Source organism: Schistocerca cancellata, unplaced genomic scaffold (genome assembly GCF_023864275.1).
Source record: "Schistocerca cancellata isolate TAMUIC-IGC-003103 unplaced genomic scaffold, iqSchCanc2.1 HiC_scaffold_573, whole genome shotgun sequence".
NCBI classification, from domain to species: domain Eukaryota; kingdom Metazoa; phylum Arthropoda; class Insecta; order Orthoptera; family Acrididae; genus Schistocerca; species Schistocerca cancellata.
The window spans coordinates 5,001-10,000 of NW_026046585.1; the positions used below are offsets into that span (position 1 = coordinate 5,001).

General features: G+C 53.6%; 1 non-coding gene across 1 annotated transcript in view; it reads right to left on the bottom strand.

Annotated features, from left to right (window-relative positions):
• The window catches only part of LOC126131338 (small subunit ribosomal RNA), a 1,909-nt gene extending 414 nt beyond the window's left edge, over nucleotides 1-1,495 (bottom strand). The window contains exon 1 of the ribosomal RNA XR_007527482.1: nucleotides 1-1,495. This exon is cut by the window's left edge and continues 414 nt beyond it. This is a non-coding gene — a ribosomal RNA (small subunit ribosomal RNA).
• Nucleotides 1,496-5,000: the final 3,505 nt, after the last annotated feature.

Sequence of the window (5,000 nt, forward strand, 5' to 3'; positions counted from 1 at the left end):
CCTCTAAGAAGAAAAGTAATCGCTGACAGCACGAAGGATGTCACGCGACTAGTTAGCAGGCTAGAGTCTCGTTCGTTATCGGAATTAACCAGACAAATCGCTCCACCAACTAAGAACGGCCATGCACCACCACCCACCGAATCAAGAAAGAGCTATCAATCTGTCAATCCTTCCGGTGTCCGGGCCTGGTGAGGTTTCCCGTGTTGAGTCAAATTAAGCCGCAGGCTCCACTCCTGGTGGTGCCCTTCCGTCAATTCCTTTAAGTTTCAGCTTTGCAACCATACTTCCCCCGGAACCCAAAAGCTTTGGTTTCCCGGAGGCTGCCCGCCGAGTCATCGGAGGAACTGCGGCGGATCGCTGGCTGGCATCGTTTATGGTTAGAACTAGGGCGGTATCTGATCGCCTTCGAACCTCTAACTTTCGTTCTTGATTAATGAAAACATACTTGGCAAATGCTTTCGCTTCTGTTCGTCTTGCGACGATCCAAGAATTTCACCTCTAACGTCGCAATACGAATGCCCCCGCCTGTCCCTATTAATCATTACCTCGGGTTCCGAAAACCAACAAAATAGAACCGAGGTCCTATTCCATTATTCCATGCACACAGTATTCAGGCGGGCTTGCCTGCTTTAAGCACTCTAATTTGTTCAAAGTAAACGTGCCGGCCCACCCAGACACTCAATAAAGAGCACCTTGGTAGGATTTCAACGGGGTCCGCCTCGGGACGCACGAACACGCACGAGGCGGTCGCACGCCTTCGGCTCGCCCCACCGGCAGGACGTCCCACGATACATGCCAGTTAAACACCGACGGGCGGTGAACCAACAGCGTGGGACACAAATCCAACTACGAGCTTTTTAACCGCAACAACTTTAATATACGCTATTGGAGCTGGAATTACCGCGGCTGCTGGCACCAGACTTGCCCTCCAATAGATACTCGTTAAAGGATTTAAAGTGTACTCATTCCGATTACGGGGCCTCGGATGAGTCCCGTATCGTTATTTTTCGTCACTACCTCCCCGTGCCGGGAGTGGGTAATTTGCGCGCCTGCTGCCTTCCTTGGATGTGGTAGCCGTTTCTCAGGCTCCCTCTCCGGAATCGAACCCTGATTCCCCGTTACCCGTTACAACCATGGTAGGCGCAGAACCTACCATCGACAGTTGATAAGGCAGACATTTGAAAGATGCGTCGCCGGTACGAGGACCGTGCGATCAGCCCAAAGTTATTCAGAGTCACCAAGGCAAACGGACCGGACGAGCCGACCGATTGGTTTTGATCTAATAAAAGCGTCCCTTCCATCTCTGGTCGGGACTCTGTTTGCATGTATTAGCTCTAGAATTACCACAGTTATCCAAGTAACGTGGGTACGATCTAAGGAACCATAACTGATTTAATGAGCCATTCGCGGTTTCACCTTAATGCGGCTTGTACTGAGACATGCATGGCTTAATCTTTGAGACAAGCATATGACTACTGGCAGGATCAACCAGGGAGCTGCGTCAACTAGAGCTGAGCAGCCGGCCGCCCGGGAGTGTGTCCCAGGGGCCCGCGCGAACACGCAAGCGTCCGCTCAATTATTCTGCAAACAGGAGGAGGCTGAGCTCCCCTGCACAATACACCTCGAAACCCTCTCAGGTCCCGGCGGCGCGCAGCGCCGTCCTAAGTACTTGGTCGGGTTCGAGAGAGGCGCAATCGCCCGGAGTTAGGCGAGTAGACGCTTTAGGTGCGACCACCCGTGCTCCCAACTGAGCTTGCCGCTGCCGACAGAGGCCCGGGAGCGTGCTGTCGTGGCATTGCCGGCGGGAGACAACACGCGCCACCTACGGTGACCGGCAGCTCCAACGCCAGCGCCACAGAAGGGCAAAGGCCCCACGTGGGTGCCGAAGCGAACTCTCCCAGCACAGCGCACGTGCCAACACGTCTGCACAACTGCGATACAAACCACCAGCGAGAACCGCTGGGGCGACCGAGCAGCAGACGGCGTCGCGGCGCCGAGTGCCGGGCGGCGGCGCATCCTCAACGCACACAGTCCTCAGTCGGACCAGCACACTGCAGATGTCCACCGCGCTTCGCACCGGGCCCGCGAGGACCCACTTTGGCCGCCCGGCGCCGCGCGCAGGGTGCCCCGGCGCGCAGCTGCGCCGCCTGCCGCGTCCGTCGGCCGGCGCGCCTGCCACTGGGCGCCCCCACCAGCCGGCTGTAGCGCGTGCGCCCACGCACCGCGCGGCCAGCACGCCGGGCGGCCCCCCCTCACCGGCCGGGGACGGTCCCACCCAGCCACCGCCGCGTATCGCTTCACACACAGATTTGCCCTTACTGATTTACCTCCAGCAACAACAACCGCACCACAATGGGTTTACCAGTTGTTCATTTGCGTTGCGTCACGTCACCAGCAAACGTAGACGTCCATCCCAGTTTGCAAATGCAACGATTATTGCATACCTGTCTGTTAGGTGTCACGACACACTACGTCTGCCCACATACACGCAACAAAATGTGCACGACTAGAGAACACGTGGGAGGTGGCCCCCTACGTATGCGATGTCCATTACGAGACCGACTGTCAACCAGCATCTGTACCATGTCGCAGATGTGGAACGCGGTGCACCATGCTATCACACTGTGTGAGAAGAGACGACTACGTTTGAATACACGCGCCACTACATCAACAGACGGCTCATGCTGATCGCCATCCAGGGCGTCCGTTACTCCCACACGTCTCTATGGCGTACCACACTGCAATGTAGCTGTTATGGGGAGACGGCACGTGGCTGAGTGCACAACATTTGGACCGTATGGTTCACTGTTGTTGGGCGCAGTCGTACGGTCACACATGTGCCACAGCGTATCATTCAGTACATACGGACCTATGTGCAGTACAATGTGAGGATTAAGCTTACGATATCAGCGGACAGTGGACACAGGCCGTACCACGACGTAGACTGAGCGCTTCGACATGCGAATGCCAGTGAACAGCTGCGAAGGGCATTGAACACGCAAGCACCTGAACGACCAGCGTGCGAAGGCAGGGTGGAGGGGGGGGGGCGATGTACATCCTGCAGTTGTCCACATTACAGTGTACAGCGGGAGCATGTAAAAAGTAAGCAACACTTGCGAAGTGTTCAACATGAAACGACACACAAGAGGGTGGGCGGTGCGAGTAGCGAACTATATTCAGAGGGTTGTGGTTAGACAACACTAGATTAATGTAACGTGTCATATGCCAATTACAGAGCAGGTTAAGGCACAACGTGGGTTAGGTTAAGGCACAACGTGGGTTAGGTTAAGGCACAACGTGGGTTAGGTTAAGGCACAACGTGGGTTAGGTTAAGGCACAACGTGGGTTAGGTTAAGGCACAACGTGGGTTAGGTTAAGGCACAACGTGGGTTAGGTTAAGGCACAACGTGGGTTAGGTTAAGGCACAACGTGGGTTAGGTTAAGGCACAACGTGGGTTAGGTTAAGGCACAACGTGGGTTAGGTTAAGGCACAACGTGGGTTAGGTTAAGGCACAACGTGGGTTAGGTTAAGGCACAACGTGGGTTACGTTAAGGCACAACGTGGGTTACGTTAAGGCACAACGTGGGTTACGTTAAGGCACAACGTGGGTTACGTTAAGGCACAACGTGGGTTACGTTAAGGCACAACGTGGGTTACGTTAAGGCACAACGTGGGTTACGTTAAGGCACAACGTGGGTTACGTTAAGGCACAACGTGGGTTACGTTAAGGCACAACGTGGGTTAGGTTAAGGCACAACGTGGGTTAGGTTAAGGCACAACGTGGGTTAGGTTAAGGCACAACGTGGGTTACGTTAAGGCACAACGTGGGTTACGTTAAGGCACAACGTGGGTTACGTTAAGGCACAACGTGGGTTACGTTAAGGCACAACGTGGGTTACGTTAAGGCACAACGTGGGTTACGTTAAGGCACAACGTGGGTTACGTTAAGGCACAACGTGTGTTAGGTTAAGGCACAACGTGGGTTAGGTTAAGGCACAACGTGGGTTAGGTTAAGGCACAACGTGGGTTACGTTAAGGCACAACGTGGGTTACGTTAAGGCACAACGTGGGTTACGTTAAGGCACAACGTGGGTTACGTTAAGGCACAACGTGGGTTACGTTAAGGCACAACGTGGGTTACGTTAAGGCACAACGTGGGTTACGTTAAGGCACAACGTGGGTTACGTTAAGGCACAACGTGTGTTAGGTTAAGGCACAACGTGGGTTAGGTTAAGGCACAACGTGGGTTAGGTTAAGGCACAACGTGGGTTAGGTTAAGACACAAATTGCGTTACAAATTGCGTTACATTGCGGTACAAATTGCGTTACATTGCGGTACAAATTGCGTTACATTGCGGTACAAATTGCGTTACAAATTTGGTTAGGTTAAGGTGCAAAATGGGTTGGATTACAGTACACAACATGGTAAGAGATAGTGTGTTTGGGGGGGGGGGGGGGCAGGTTCGTTGGTAGTGATCATTGTAAGTGAATGTCTGAGGCAGCGTCAGTATGTCACAGCAGTTCTGTCTCGTCAGGATGCGCTTTTCGCTCGTGACTGGAGGCGCGCCGCGTCTGTGGTTGCGGCAAGGGAGTGGCAGACCTGTGTGATTCATTCCTGCCATTGTTTCTGTGCCGTAACAGGAGGCAGTGTGGTGGTGTTGGGTGCACCCCTGTGTAGGACATGTGTGGGTGTTGGTGGCTTATCTGAGCAATTGTGGATGTTGGACGGGTGGGATATTCTATTTTATAATTGGACCCCCTGGTGTGGTTATCATAGTGTGGATGGTGTACTGTGGCGGAGAGGATGCACCGGACGTTGGTCCATGCTGGTGCTTACATATCGTATCTGTGTCTGTTACAGGCAGAGAGTAATGTGTGATGGAGTGTCTCGCTGAGGTGTGGTTCATATTGTGTGCACAGACTTACAGCATGTATAGGGACAGCGGGAATTTGGCATATTGGATATAACTCGTCATGAAACGCAAGATATAGGGGTGGA